Source organism: Anthonomus grandis, chromosome 11 (genome assembly GCF_022605725.1).
Source record: "Anthonomus grandis grandis chromosome 11, icAntGran1.3, whole genome shotgun sequence".
In the NCBI taxonomy this organism is placed as follows: Eukaryota; Metazoa; Arthropoda; class Insecta; order Coleoptera; family Curculionidae; genus Anthonomus; species Anthonomus grandis.
This window is the reverse complement of record NC_065556.1, coordinates 14,763,945-14,780,664: the sequence shown is the minus strand read 5'-3', so window position 1 is coordinate 14,780,664 and position 16,720 is coordinate 14,763,945. Positions and strand designations below refer to the sequence as shown.

General features: G+C 31.1%; 1 protein-coding gene and 1 long non-coding RNA gene across 3 annotated transcripts in view; both read left to right on the top strand.

The window, feature by feature from the left end:
* LOC126742558 (ABC transporter G family member 20) overlaps window positions 1-16,720 on the top strand; it is a 126,039-nt gene that overhangs the window by 15,307 nt on the left and 94,012 nt on the right. The gene's annotated exons all lie outside the window — the stretch shown is intronic.
* On the top strand, window positions 7,442-15,159 carry LOC126742560 (uncharacterized). 2 transcript variants are annotated; one of them, XR_007662602.1, is made up of 6 exons: window positions 7,443-7,805; window positions 7,928-8,079; window positions 8,206-8,488; window positions 14,337-14,361; window positions 14,414-14,615; window positions 14,667-15,159. It is a non-coding gene; the product is annotated as an uncharacterized LOC126742560 (long non-coding RNA). The 2 variants fall into 2 exon arrangements; XR_007662603.1 differs by lacking the exon at window positions 14,337-14,361 and having other exon boundaries at window positions 7,442-7,805.

Genomic DNA, 16,720 nt, shown 5'->3' with positions numbered 1-16,720 from the left:
GTTATCAGAATAAGAGATCACACTTCCATTTTTAATTGACATATTGGTCAATGAATTAATGTAGGGTATGAAAAAAATAGGACTCTAAACAATACCTCCATGGATACCAATTTTGATGTGTAGTGGATCACTCGTTACATTGCCAATTCTTCTTGATTGCTCTCTGTGCTCCTAGTAATCTGAGAAAACCTCCAACACAGTGTCAATCATTTGTATGTATAATACTCCAATAAATGGAAAAAAATAGCGATTAATGGATATAAAAATCCAATATGGCGTTTATTTATGAAACAAAGTTGAAGATGCTTTTAAAAAACCGAAATTATGTAAATAGAATTTTAGCACAAAATCGTTTTATAAAATTTAATTAATAAAATCGTATATATAAGGAGGCTTTATGGTATTTTCGAATAAAAAATCAGCTTAAAATCTAGCTTATTTCCGACAAGAGCTTTTTTTTGTAGAGTCATAGCCCTGATGATGGTCTACGATGAAGCGCTAGGCTGATATTAATATATTTTTTACGCTGAATACGTGTTGGTGTTCTATTTGACTTTCCTGATATTAAATTACCGCGTACAACTGACGAAATTTAACAATTTATTTGCCAATTTAATTGCCTAAGACTTTTCTCAATTAACCATTTTTATTTCCCTCTAATTCACTAATTTGGGACAATCTCTAGACCGCAGGGAAATAACTTGATATTTCCATTCTCCTTTTTCATGAACAGATTTTTAAAAATGTAAGAAAACAACCTTAAAAACTTTCAGTTCCAAAAATGCATGCAGGCAATCTGCATAAGTGAAGTCAAGAAAAAACTGTGTGTATACAGTAACAGAATATGCTTAAACATTATTTAAAATTAGCCTAGCAGTAATTCGCAATTCTTATTCACATTTATCATATTTGTACTGTACAAGTACTTTGCAAAATCACCGATGTGCAATTACTGCTACTTACTAAAACTTTCGCGTAGTATTTGCTTGGCATTGTGTCACAATGACGCAGACAATCTGTATTAAAAAATCGGTCAAAAGAGACAAGGGATAATTTATAAATGAATTATTGAAAAAATAAATAATTATTGAAAATGATCATTGATTTCTGAAATAACAGTGTATGTCATTATAACGACTCAGGTTGTAGAATCGGTAATTACGTCACGTTATTATCGGACAGTAACAGGCAGGGTCCAAGGAGAACTTGAACTTGGCAAAAACGTGAAAAATTGTTTTCAATTTTTTTTCTAGAGTCAAATGACATCCACATGTAATTTTTAATTATCGTGATGTAAAGGTCACTCACTGTATAATATTTCGATATAGGTAATTTGTAATAAATACTTTTTCAAGTAAAATTTTAAAATTAATGATGGTTTTTAAAAATAATTTATACTGTATATGTTTGGACGGGTCTTTCAAATGATTAATAAATGTCAAACTGAAGGAAATTGAAATTTAGTAATTGATCATCAATAGAAGATTACTTCCCGTATTACCTATGCTACCATTAGCTATAAAAGTTAAAATATTCACTTGAATGGTTTGTTTTAGACATTTGTATATGTAAATAGCCAGTTATACATTATACAGGTTGTATCTAAATTAATGAGGACTAATCGTTAATACCATACAAGGTGATAGTTTTAAATCTTATGATGATATATCTCAAAAATAAAACAAAATGAAAAATAATTATAGACTAAATAATATAATAGCATGGAATAGTTTAAAATTTAGGTATATATAAGATTAAAATCGTTAGGAAAACTTTTGGTGATTCTGGGAATTGAATTGTTAAACTCAAACTGATAAGCAAAAGCAAAGTTTTACAGGAAATCCAACCCAACTCTAATGAATGAGATTACATGACGAGGTCAAATATGTTAATATGTATAACTGTATAAAGTTATGTATAACCCACTCTGTATAGATGCATTTAAGTCGCTGATGTCTTCAGTAAACATTTTACTGTAGCCTGGGGCAGGTTTTTAACCTTTTAAGATGAGATGGTTTGCCGGTTGGGAAAAACCCAGCAACTTCCAACTTATGTTAAAGGCATAATTAATTTTATTTCAATACCTACGTCTTTTTTTTATAGTAAGTAAATAAATAACAGTATATAATTTTATAGATGCATTTATTTCATCAATTTCAGGTATATTAGTCTATAATTAGATATATAGCTCACGTTTCTTACGATTTTGTTTTCTACTATTCCAAGGCTGATGGGAGAGATGCCCACCCTTCAATCATCTTTTGTATAATGTTATAACATACAAATATGATCAAATGCTTTTTGAATTTCAATAATTCTTTTTTTAAATGACAAAGTATTTAAATTGGCATGTAATCCGATCAGAAACCTTTTTTTAATATAGATAATATTTTAGCAAGGTTCTCAACACTTGGAATTGACTCTTTAGACAAGATTAAGTTAAGGTCCAAGAATAAATCAGGACACAATCAAGTGAGGTAAATTACCGGAATTAAGTATGCCATTGAAGATTCTCGCAAAAGCGTTGACGAGCTTAGGGATCTCTAAAAATGGTGTCATCGGGTAGTCTTATTATGCCAATAATTCTAAGACTAATCTTTTGACCCCAATAAAAGTCCAAAATCTAGATGGATCAATAGATATATTGACGCCATCATAATAAACATATGTTTTATAATCTTTACATAATTGTATTTTATTAAGACGTCTATGAGAATAGGAATTATTTCGATACAAGCAGATTTCTACCTTTCAAAACTCTAAAGAGCCTATTCCTTCTTATATAGGCTATTAATAAGGTCTTAAGAGTAGTAAATCAGAAATCTCCTTCATCGCATCCTTCTCCTGCATAGCACTGAAGCAGAAACTTCAATGAAACGCAAGCACCAACGAAACTATTGAATACGTCGCATTAAATTCTATGTGCATTATTTATATTACGAGATGGAGTGTAAATTCAAAAATTAAGAGTAGATACAAATCCAAAGGTTAATATGTAATATAACAGGTAAGTGCTTGGCAAGTGATACTCCTAATAGAATACTAATACCACTCTAGGACTCTTTATATCTCTTAGTTTATTTTCTTACATTTTGTTATTATTAGTTTTTAATTTTAAGTAATTATGTATGTAGTGGTTACGTATCTAAAATGTCTAGAAACTGGTAAAAGAGGGCTGCAGGGTTCAGCTTATCTCACCTATGTAATGCTGGTAATAAGGAAGGCGGCTTTCTTGCTAAACTGTAATCTACGAAACTGCCGGTAGACCTTAAGCCTATAATTGGCATAGCCACATGTGTAGCATTCGTATCACTTATAGTCTGCTGGACATGTTTTTTCCGAAGATGGTCGGAAGCACTTATCATGAAATAGGCTAAGTCACACATAGCTGCTTCTCTACCAGACAATTACTAATTCATCTCTCCTTTGTTGGAGTATGGAGACCCCAATCGTGTGATTGTCTTTTAACTCAGCTCTTAACAGCTGCTTGAAAAATTTCTCTTAAGCTTTCTATGGCTAATGCACCTGCTTCTTCGTTTTCCTGGTGACTTTCATAGCCTGGTACTCATGATAAAGCTACTTGAAGACAGATAATTTTAAATGAGTTGATGATCTTATTGAATATACAAAAAGATTTCTTTCTAAGAAAGAACACTTTATCGAAAATCATCTCGCAGGTTAAGAGTTCAGTTTCCATAACCCTGGAAATAAAATGAGACCTATTGTTTTCACTATAAGTTCTCCAAATTACAACATGCTTGCAATTTACAGCATTGCTTTTATAAAACAATTTGAGACATTAAAATTACCTTGTGAATGTTTTTCAGTCAATAACAGTCACCTATTTATTTAAAAGTCAATAATTAAATTTTAAGTGAAGATAAAATTTTTGTTTCTTGATGTATCTTCTTTATTTCTAAGCATTCATATACCAGAAACATTAAAGTATCTGACTGAACTTTTTTAAAATAATGGTTCCGATAATATATGAAAAATAATTAAATGAACAAAAATTTACGTGTCGCAAAATATTTTTACAGTTCGTATTATGAACAACTTGAGGGTACAGCCATGGGTAATTGCCATTGGTAATTTTCTCGCAGATCTTTTCATGAACCGTTTTAAGTTCAATGCAAAAAATACTTTTGGTTAAGATGATGATGTGTTTGCCGTGTTTAACAAAAGCAAAAGAAACATTGATAAATTTGTAGAACAACTAAATAACTATTTTCCATCAATTCAATTTACCATCAAATAGCAAACAAATGACATACTTCTATTCTCAAAAACTCTTGTCATAAAAAATAATAATAGGTTAGATTTTGATATTTAAAGAAAAGAAATAAATACTTTTAGATACGTAGCTAGTGATTCTAACCACTAGTTTCAATAAAAAATTACTAACATGCATTTCTTAGAACATCGTTTAGTCTCATTTCCTCTACGTAATAACAGACTTAAAGAAAAAGAAACAATTAAACAAGTACTACGGTCAATCGTTATCAATAGGATTATTGATAGCTGATTAGAAGACATAATTTTAAAATTAGTGTTAAAAATTCTAAAATGATAAAAATAAGCAAACTTTCATTGCAATATCATATGATAGATACTATCTTGTTAGCAGACTTTGGGTTTTTACAGACTTAAATCTATGAATGGTCTATCAAACTTCGGCCAAATTTAAAATTTGTAAAATCAGTTATTATTATTCGAAAATTAGATGTATACGAAAGTTTATCAATATTCAATACGGATGTCCATAAAATCTATAAAATATTTTTACAAAAGTCTACCACATATTCTTCGGACCAAAATTTATCGATTTAACTAAACTCATCTTAGTATAAATTTGCTAAATGATAGACAGTGATACACTGACAATTTTAAAATCAAATTTTTTGATTAGTTCATAAAAACTGCTCATACCTACTGTTTTGCCGAAATTAGTCCGTGGGCGTGGAACCTGGATTTTTCATTATAAATTAAAAAAAAACACTAAATAATAAAGAGAGATAAATAGAATTATAATAACCATGGCGCAAAATGTCTTGAACACGTTAGCACAGTGGTTCTTTTTACCTGTAGTTATCCTGTAGACCACTTAATACTAAAACCACTGATAATTCAATGGATTTTACTCCGGAGATTGTGGCAGTACCTTTTACCTCTTCCTATTCATTTATTTGAATACTGCTGATTCAAAAAGTCTCTAACATTTAATGCAGTGATAAATCTTTTAGCAATTCTGACAGGATATGTTGTAAATACTTTAGCCCAGTTAATCTTTGTAAAAACAGGACAAACAATTTGATTCCCAATTAGCCCAGCCCACATATTCATTATATACTCATTTTGAAAAGGTTTATCCCTGATAGCGTGGGATTTCCATTCACATAAACAAATTGCAATGTATTTTTAGGGATTCTTCAAAAAAATCCAGGCGATATTTTTTGTTATCCTTGTGATTGGTGTAAAATAATCAAATGCACAAAGTGTTCTTGCATAAGTTTGTTGTGCAGCTCTAAGCCGATCGATTCCTTACATCTGTAAAGATTGTGCTCAAAAAGTAAATATTTGTTTGTTTTGGAGACAAGGGTTACTTCCTTAGAAAAAACAGATTAAAGAAGTTGAAGCTAAAACCAAGAATGTGCTTGGTCTTATGACCACTGTAAAATCCCTATGTTATGATATCAGATCTATTAAGCTTTCTTTTGAGAGCTCTATCATAAAGCTTAAAACAGAAATTTCATCAAAATATAAAAATTCAAAGTCCCTCTTCTTGTAAAATATGCTTCATCGGTAAACAAAATATTTTTGCGAGTTCGGATTCTCTTCTCTCTGCCTTTGAATAAGCCGACTAAGAACCTATGTATATTAATTGGCGGCTTGTGCTTTCTATGGATAATGCATTCGCTTTTTAGTTTTGCTTTTACCCAGGCCACAGTTAGTTTTTTTGGCCGAACTACAGTCTCCGACTAATGTGGAGTTTTCCAATTCTGGACGAACAATGTAATTACTATTTTTTCCAGTCCCATTCATTATAAACTCGCTTTGAAAAGGTTTGACCTTGGTAACATGTGGGATTTTTACCGATTAATATGTTCATTATGAAAATTCGTAATCAACAATATCTTGGGACGCTCCTAATTTTCTATCCACCTATAGGTGCTTATTTTTAGATTATTCTGCAACATATTCTAAAATATCTACTACGGCTTCATGAGCCCTACGAAAACGATGTCCCCCATTATCATTTGCTTTAGGGCCAAATTAGCCGGTTTTTCGTATGCGTTTTGCAACAGCAGCAAACGTTTTTATACGAAAGTTTGCAAACCTTTTAGAATAATCCCAGTAGTTACCATTATATCGGTGTATTCTGCATTAATGTATTGCTGTGCTAACTGCCAGGCAATATTGAGTTTAATATTATTTTTTTTGTCCAATAAAACTATGCCAACATATCAATTTTTGCCAATATTGTATTGATTTTTAAATTGAAACATTGTTCCTTCAGTTTCTTTAGTCCAAATTAAGCAACTAAGGTTTGCTAACTAAAATATGTTTGAAGTTGAATTGATTGATGATTGATGATTGATCATGATTACAAAACTACTATAATAACAATTATCGTAGTGTTGTAATCATGTGATTTTAATGTTCTCTTCTGATTCTCATGCATCTAAATATGCCATTTTTATTCATTGTTAGTTGTTTTAACCTTTTGACCTTGCCAGAGGCACTATAGCTTTTTATATGTATTGACAGAAACCCTCAATTTGTATTCCTGATGATGGACATGTTATATGTCTGAAACATATAGGATGAATAATTTTTAAATAAATTTAGTGGAGGATGACCGAAGTGTTTTTAGTTACCTATTAAAATATGTTTGCTTAAGCAGGTTAATTTTGGACTAAAAAAAATAATCAGCTTTTTAAAGACATCTTGTTACTTAGTTTTTTTTTTGGAAAAACTAACTTTCTCGAAAACCATCATAGGAATCGAGTATTACCAATAAGAGTAGTTTTTTTGTAGGAAATGAGTTGGTTGAACTTAATCTAGTACCCAAATCAACAAACAATTATTTTGCAGAAACCCAAGCTCTACGCCCATGAGCTGTTGGCTTTATACAACGTATCAAATTTGGGCAAAATAATATGAGCAGATGATTTTGAATCAAGACAAATTATTTTAAAATTGTCATTTCAGTGTTGTCTAGCGCCCAAACTAAGCAACTCTAGATTAATCTACTTAAATAAATAACTTTTATAGACACCCAGTACGTATTTATAAATATATTTTTTAAATGAATCATTGACCAAAGTTAACATAAAAAAATTAATATAAAATATTTTTTCTGCATTCAATTATTCTACTCAAGTCAAAGATATGACGATTACATTCACACAGGTTATTTAGATTTACACTCCCCATTCTTAGTACAGGTGTACTTTCTGATTAGCATAAAATTATGCAGTACCACGTTGCATTAATTTTATTATTATATATTAAAAGGCATGAAATTTCGATTATGTTTTAACACCAAAGGCAAAAAGCCATATAATTGAATATCATAAAGTTAATAGGCCTTAAGCTACCAGAAATGTTACGGAAAAACATTAAGTCTTTTGAGAAAACAGTTTTAATGGTTCCACACACACTTACAATTTAGCTGTAAGTGGAAATCTAATAAAGAAATAGATAAAATTAAATAATCCGTAGGATGATTAACCACGCATTAAAAAAAACCGTATCGATTTTTCAAATAAGTGCGACAAAAAATAACGTGCATCATTCGAGTGGTAAGTTAAATTATAGTAGCACTAATTATATTATAACATGAATATTTACTTTAATAACATTTTTTTTGTTCACTCTTAGAATAATTATTGTTTTTGCATAATGAGTTCTATTTCGCTTCAAGGTAATGCTATAAAAAAAAACGAATATGCACGTTTGTCGGCCATTTTGTATGACTTAAGTACTCATTAAGTATAGACTTATTTGGAGGTTGACGATTAGGCTCAAACAAGGATGAACAGGACCACCTTGTAGATTTGTCTGGTTTATTTTTAGGTGATTTTATTGAGCATTATTATTAATTATATGTGCTTGGAAGTACGCTTCTCAAATAAAGTGATGATGTCTTTATTTATAATGAAGTAATTCCTTGTTCATATAAAATATTTTTTTACTTTTTAGCAGGCAAGTAGATATATAACAAAACATAAAAGAACATACAATAAAACAAATACGTAACACCAAGGTCAGCAAAGTTGGATCGCAGATAATCCTCAAATGAGCAAAAGACATTTTTAACTAGGAACTCCTCTATCTTGGACTTGAATGTAATAAACAGCAGATTCTATTTTTTGAAAGATTGCTGCATTCTCCATAACCACAGTATAAAGAACAAGAGTTTTAAAGTTTTAAAGAACAAGAGTTTCTAGTTTATGTTCGGTGCCATAACCCAGATATAGAACAGGTAAGCAAAAGCTTCCAGAACTTTGTCATACAAGTCCCTGTCTGCTGTATCCGCTAAGTGTTGATGTCTAAACCTATATCCATAAAATAATGAATTTTTTTCTAAGAATTCAAAATTCTGTAAAAGTGTTTCCTAGTTTCCATTATCAGTTTAAGGTCTAATTTCTGCTTGTTATTCTGGATTAAACATGAATATTTTCTCGAAAAGAACTCACAGAATCTTCAATATTATTTTTTTATTCCAATAATAGAAACTTGATAAGGTTATGTTTTACGGAAATTTATAATGGTTTTTTTATACGTTAAGGCGATTGAAAGAACTGGATAATGTGATACTTCTTTCACAAGATTAATACAATCAACCACTCTTATCAGCTTTATGTTCACTACTTTCAAAAGTCAAATTATTTAAATTAAAAAAAAAATTACAACTGAGGAGTTGTCCATAGTTGAATATTGTTTTATTTTGTAATGAATCAGTTTATGTAACATGTAGGACATAGTAATATTAAATTTCAGATGTGAAGGCTAATAAATCTTAAGTAATATTTATTTATTTTTGGATAATCACCTTGGTTGCTGCAACATGTATTTAAATTCATGCCTTTTGTTTAACTACACCAAAAAAAAATAGGCATATATATTTTTAAGTACAATTTCCATAGATCATAAAAGTCTATATATTTAAAATGACAAGCAGTAAAATATAATATATTGGTTTGAGTTATAGAACAATCAATTAATGTCACTAAGTTAATATTGAATTTTATGTTTAGCACATTTTAATGAGTTTCCTGTTAAATACAACATACGTACATCGCTATCGTCGAAAAAATATATTTAGGAAATAATATACAGCCTGATGTTACAAATGCGGCGGCCATAATTAAAATTTTTTAAAAATGTACTAAAATATACCACTTTTCACTTATTACAATTACTGACACCCCAATGGTTGTCCTTGATTTTGTTACCACGGCCCTCAAAATGGTTTAATTTTCAATCCCTTTTTTTGGTAGCTTTTTTAGCGTCTCTTATTATTTTTCCTTTTTTATTAGCTTATTATTATCTAACTTACGTGAACTTAACTTATTATTCTTAAATGGTTTTTAACAAATATTGTTTTCTGCCCCTACTTTTGTTTTTGGGCTTTGATTTTTATTTTTTCATATCCTCTTTGCTCTTCCTCAAACATTTTCAAAACCAAAAAATATAAGTTTACATATAATGACAGTATACATATAATAGAGCTTCAAGAAGGGGGGGAAAGGAAAACTTTCAAAAACACTTACCGAAGTCGTAGTTGTCTCTCGTCAAATTAAAAAAAAAATACATATCACAGGGATAAAATCGTAGATAACATTAAAAGCTGGTTACATAGAGGAGGGATTATAATTAAAATCTGATAAAATTTAAGAAAATATATAGATGGAACAAACCGGTAGACTAGAGAAATTCACTACTAGGTACGACTCTTCTGTAGTTTTTACACCTAGGGTACAGACGTTTATTGAGATTCTTTTTATTTAATATTTTGTACGATTTTAATAAGTTTCCAATTTGTTAATTAAAATAACATCATTAAATAGTATTGCTTTATTTATTAATCAATCAGTTCACGTAATAATAAAAACTTCAGTACTTGTACTTTGCTCTCTGTTCTGCAGCAAAGTTTTCTTATCAAGACTATTTCGTATTGGGAAATATTTGTCGACAAGATTGCAGGAAAAAAAAACCAAACAAATTAGGACTTCATTAGGTTATGAAAAAAAAATCCGGCTGAATTCATGTTTTGTTCTTATACAAGTTGTCTCCTCTACAACTGTATAGGAACTTATAAGAGTGCTTTGTTACAAGTTGTCGTCTCGACAACTCTAATATTTGCTATACAGGTTGGGAAATCGATCATTACGCATATAAAGAGGTGCTTAAAGGCGAAATATGGCAACGTGCTCGTATACATTTGGTGTGCTCTGCTACTCGAATGCCACGTCTTCTGTATCCAGATAGCACCGTATAAACCATTGGATATCCAATGGATATCCCTTGTTGGACAAACTAATTATTCTATGGACATCCGAATTGGAATCGAAATGATATCCAATGAATATTCAATGTAGGGTCAAACGATGCCCTTTTTGACGTCCATTTGGAATCCATTATTTGTCCTATAATGGACACTTACCTGTACCAATTTTAGACACTGAGAACCTCCTTAAAGTTAAGAAAAGAAAACCATTTAAATCAGATAAATACAATTTATTCTTTTATCTTTTTTTTTACACGTCGGAGCTATTTTGAATGGCTATCTTTGTAGGCTTCTTATCTGCTCTAATTCGTAATTAGAAGGAGCTGAAAAAAAGATACAGATAAAATGAGACTTATATATACCATATAAGTCCATTAAGTAAGAAGCTATGTAACAAAATAATTGATTTTTCGGAAAGAAAGAAAATTTTACATTTCGGTAGAAAAAAATATATTTAAGACATAATATACAGCCTGATGTTACAAATTCGGCGGCCGCAATTAAAATGTACTAAAATATTTCACTTTTTTTCTATTACATCTCAATGGTTCTCGTCGATTTTGTAGCAACTATCATTCACATGTTTTAGTTTTTATCTCTTTTTCCTTTTTCTGTAGCCTTTTTTCCTATATTTCTTTCTTTTCTCATAGCTCTTCTTTTAAAGTTCTTAATAAATATTGTTTTCTGCTTGATTTGTCTTTTATTTTCGGGTGGAGATTTTTATTTGACATATCCCTCTTACGTTGCTCCTAAAGCGTTTTCAAGAGCAGCAACAATTTGTCTGACTCTAGTTATAAATATATTGCATATCTTATAATTATATTATAAGCGCCGAATATTTTGTTGCCCTAAACAGTTTCAGGCTAAATAATAGAGACGCTAGCTATAGTTCTGTATTTTTTTCTAGGTCCACGAGGTTGCTCATTTGAAATGGTAATTTTAGAGCTTTAGATACAAGATTTTGTCGGTTACTTTTTTTTTAAACGCCACTTCACTTTTAGTGTCATATATATGTATATATAATAGTAAAATACAGGTATAAATCCATGAATAAAATCCATTTCTGGTCCTAAAACTACAAATTAATAAAAACTCAACTAAACATTTTAACTACAAATTCACTCAAGTGTAAGTCTTAACGAAGTTGTAGAACTAGTAAGATCGAAGAATGTTATTAAGGAATCAGCAAGAATTATCAGAAAATCGCTCCATGAGATTAATTTTGATCTACGAGATAAATTCTGTGATGAAAATAACTTGAGACTTTCATGGGATAGTACGCGGATTCCTCCATCACTTCTAACGTTTTTTTCAGAACTTTTTAATTTTAACGAAAATCACTTTTATGGCGATATTACTGACACCGATTCTGAAAGTGATGATGAACTTGACTTGTTTGCCCAGCCAAGTAAAAAAGCCGTATCTAAAGGAAAATGTCTTAAAATGAATGCCTTGTTTCAAACAATGTATTTTACGTTACATGGCAGGAAAAAAAGAACTCCTTTACAAACTATGACTGGATTGGCAGTCTACAGTGCCTGTAAAAGTAGTGCTTTGATTAAGAGCTTAAATTGTACAGGAATGAGTATTTCTTATGATGAAGTTCAAAGATGTAGGACAAGCCTGGCATCTTTCACTTTGAATCGTGTAAAACTAATGTACCAATTCCTTCGCATTTTAATCATTCTAATTTTACCACTGCGGCATTTGACAATTTTGATCATGACGAGGCAACTGAATCGGGATTAAATGGAACGCATGAGACTGTTGCAGTCGTATTTCAAGTTAAATATGACAAAGTGCAAGGAAAACCGCTTATTTCAGAAACCAATATATGTGGTTCTTCTCGATCTTTTCACGAAGACCTTAAATGTCAAGTATTAAAAATGTTTTACAAAGTATCGGGACCTATTGTACTTTCAAACAACTATGTACCTGAATTAGGTAATAGCAACAATCCAATTAAACCAGAAATATACTTTCAATTCAGAGCAGACGATCTAGCTTGGTTTTTAAGTAGAATGAATATATCGGAAATACCTCGTCAACTGAATATCACAAAAAAAGAACAGCAGATTCCATCATGGCCAGCCTTTAATGCATTTCTTACTGAGGATAAACGTAACGAACAAATAGTTGGATTTCTGCCAGTTTTACCATATCCTGTCACTGACTTCTCAACAGTGTATACTGCTCTTTGCAATTTTAAGGAAATATTACAACAGTTAGATCAAATCAATCTTCCAGTATTCTGTGATGAAGGTGTTTACCTAATTGCAAGGCATATAAAACTGTTACGAGAAAAAGAGTTTGAAAATATAACATTAATGCTTGGAAGTTTCCATATGATCAAAGTGTTGCTTGCATGCATTGGAAAATATTTACGCGGAAGTGGTGCTGAATCCATACTAATAGATTGGCAACTTCACGTGGAGACTCTTAAAAAGCTGCAGACTATTTTTCATGTCATGGATCGGACTAATTATGCTTGCTGGTCTTCTGTATATCTCCATGACATAAAAATGCTAGGCCAAACGGCTCCTGATGTATATAACGAATTTATAAACGGAAAATTTACTATTAAATACAGTAAATCAGCATTTACATCAGTTGGAACAGATCAAGCTTTAGAACAGACCATCAATCGTTCAAAGAAAAGTACAGCTGGAATTATTGGTTCTACTCGAAGAAAGGATTTTGTTGCTGCTTGGGAACTTGTGTATCATGAGATCTTGGCTATTAGTAATTTATACAGAGAAAAAACATTTGTTAAAAATGATAACTATGAACTCAAGGCTCACCATGAATATACAGTAGCAAAACCGATAGAATGGAATCACTTCTTGAGAAAATGATTGAATATATTTCTCAGCGCGTAAATCCGTTCGAAGAAGAAAATCAACCGTTACGCAACATCGTCACACAGGAGCAGACCCCTCCGGGAATAACTGAAGCTCTTTTAAATATATTTGAGACTGGCTGTAAAGCTTATGAACAATTCGAATGGACACATTTTTTGAAAAATTGACGAAACCCCTTTCTGACACCATTAGCCGAATTAAACTTCCATCGTTCAAAACAGTAGCTGGAACTGGCTCCTTCCTTTTTGAAGAAGAAGACGTTTTGAAAAAAGAAGCACAAAAGTCTAGTTTTTTTGTTGAATTGCACAAAGTATTAGATGGCGAAGAATACACTTTATTGGCAAATTCAGACAAATTCTGTTTGATGGTGGACGTTATGATGGGTATCCGAAAAGTGCAGTGGAAAAATTTGTCAACCTTTCAAGATCTTGCTATTGCCTTCTGTAACATGATAAGTAGTACATTAAAAGGACATCTTAGAAGAATTAGTTTCATATTCGATATCTACTTAGAATTATCACCTAAGTCGGGAGAAAGATTTCGAAGATACGGCAAAGAATATATTACAATTCATACGATTGCCGATGATGTACCATTACCTGTTCAAGAGAAGAAATTTTGGGGTTTTGAAGATAACAAAATTAAACTGCAAACATACATCCGAAAATATTTGTTACAACATGGTTATTGTTATTGGCAAGGAGTTGAAATAATTTGTAGTGCAACAAATTTTGAACAATGTCAGTCATCTGGTTCATCACGTACCCCTAGTACTCTAGAAATGTTACAAAGAAATAACATTGAAGAAGCAGATGTACGACTTTTATGACATATAGATCATGCGATGCAAGAGCAAAATAAATATATATATATATATATATATATATATATATATATATAATTATATATATATTGTCTTCCGATACTGATATAATAGTTATGGCTTTATACCATTTCAGAACATATAAAGCTAAAGGTGTACAGGTAAATTTTTTAGTTCTATGTTTAACTTTTGCTCAATTACTGCTGTTTTTAGGAAATTTGGTTTAGAGCAGGAGTAGGGGCAACTAAAAAAGATATTCCAGTACACATAATGGCTACTCGTCACGGTCCAGAATTATGTACGGTTCTTCCAGCTCTTTACCACTTGACTGGTGCTAATTATACAAGTAAAGTTGGAACCAAGCGTAGTGCTCTTTGTGCTAATCCAATAAAATTTCTTAGTAACTTCGCTAAAGGTAAACTTACAATTCTTATTTAAAATAAATTTCAATATTACATTTTTAAAGTACATCTGAAATCCAAGTTGATGATTCAGTGCAGCGTGCGGAAAAGTATCTTGTTCAGGTACTTCGCCAAGGTAACCCATCAAAAACATTTGATGATTTAAGATATTGGCTGTATCACCATGGTAAAACTTTTTCTGTCACACTATTGCCACCTACGAGTTCATCAATCAGACAACATATTTTACGAGCATTTTTTGTTGTTTATACCCAAAACAATTGCTTGAAAGAAGAAACATTGCCTTTGGATCCTCTGATGTTTGGATACAAGCTAGAAAATGCCATCCTTATTCCAAAATCTGCTGACAATATATTTCCTTCAGCCGAAGAATTAGTCCCGAATTGCAATTGTGGTAAATGTGCACGTAAAAATAATTGTTGTTGCCATGTTGCTGAATTGCCTTGCTGTTCTTTTTGTCGTTGTCGCATAACAACTCAATGTAAAAGTCCTAATGACATGTAAATAGCGATTTGAAATATAATGTTTTCAAAATGATTGTTTTCAATTTATTTTTAATTATTACTACATGTATATAGATCACTACTTAGAAAAAAATTACGAACCTATTTAAAAAAATTTTTTCGTGTAAATAATTTTGCCTTGCATATAATATTTTGGACACTCTTTATATTAGTAACAGTAATTATATCCTTCTACGGCTCTATTGTCAATTATATTCCATTACACATGCATAAAAAGGTACAACTTTGGTAAATATAGAGCATCTATAATGTAAGAGTTTCAAATACCACATTTGTGATTTTAGTACATGACCACCCTGTATAAAAACTAAAGTGGCCATTTTTCGGCCGGGTAACCAATCGTTTTTAAATATATACATATTAGACTACATAATGCCACAATAATATCTCGTGGACCTCTTAAAAATACATGATGTTACCTAGCGTATGGACTAAAAATAGTTAAACTGACAGCATTTGATCCGTTCTCAGCCTCGTGACCGGTGGAAGAGACGTTTGCTGAGATTAATTAATTAACCATTTTGATAAATTTCCAATTTAGAAATTAAACAAACATCATTAAATACTATTGCTTTATTTATTAACGAATCAGTTTAATTAAAATGTCTGTACTTGTTGTCTGTTCAGCAGCAAAGTGTTCTTATCAAGACTATTTCATATCCGGAAATCTTTGTCAACAAGATTATTAGGACCCATTGCTAACGCAAAAAAACTTAAAAAAAAGCTGAATTCATTTTTTGTTTCTTCAATAACTTGTATAAGGTACCCAATATTCACTATACAGGTTGGGAAATCGATGCATAGAGAGGTGCTTAAAAGCGAAATATGTGGACGCGAATGCATTTTGGGCGTTTTGTTACTCGCCTGCTACGTTGTTGTTTTTAACGAAGATAATTAGTAGGCGTCCTTAATCACAGCTTAAACAGAATGTGAAATGGAATTGGCGTACTAAATTTGTTGGCCGAAAACTTATGTTTGTATGTGGTTGAGATAACCTTAAAAAATATAAGTCATGGGGGGACAAATCTGGAGACCCAGGAGACCATTTAATATCACCAGTTTCACTAATAAGACGGTTAGAAAAAGTTTGTTAAATATTTTGTTTTGTTTTATTTTTAATTGAGCTTCGTCTACAGATTTTTTGTTACATTTTTTGACAATAAATCATTATAAAAAAAATCTTTTACCATAACCACATTATGAACATGGCAGCCATCTGGTTGAAAATAGACCGATCCCAAGTCTAAAAGGTTTTGCAGTAACTCGAGGCATTTTTTGGTCATTTAAAGAGTACTTTAATTGATAGTAATCAATAAAAATGGCTCTGTTATAGGGTCGTCCAAACATTTTTAAGGATACTCAGTACAGAATTCAAAACTAAGATGCTCATTTTCCTGAAACCAATATCGAACAACAGAAGGATCGCATTTCCGATTTCAGGTCCTCTCCAAGACTTCTTTACACGGTGAAGTTATGTATGTCGGCTTCAGATACTTTTATATAATTTTAAGTTAAAATAGGGTACATATGTGTTTACATTAGTTGTTAAGAACCAGGCGACAGCGGTATTGCCA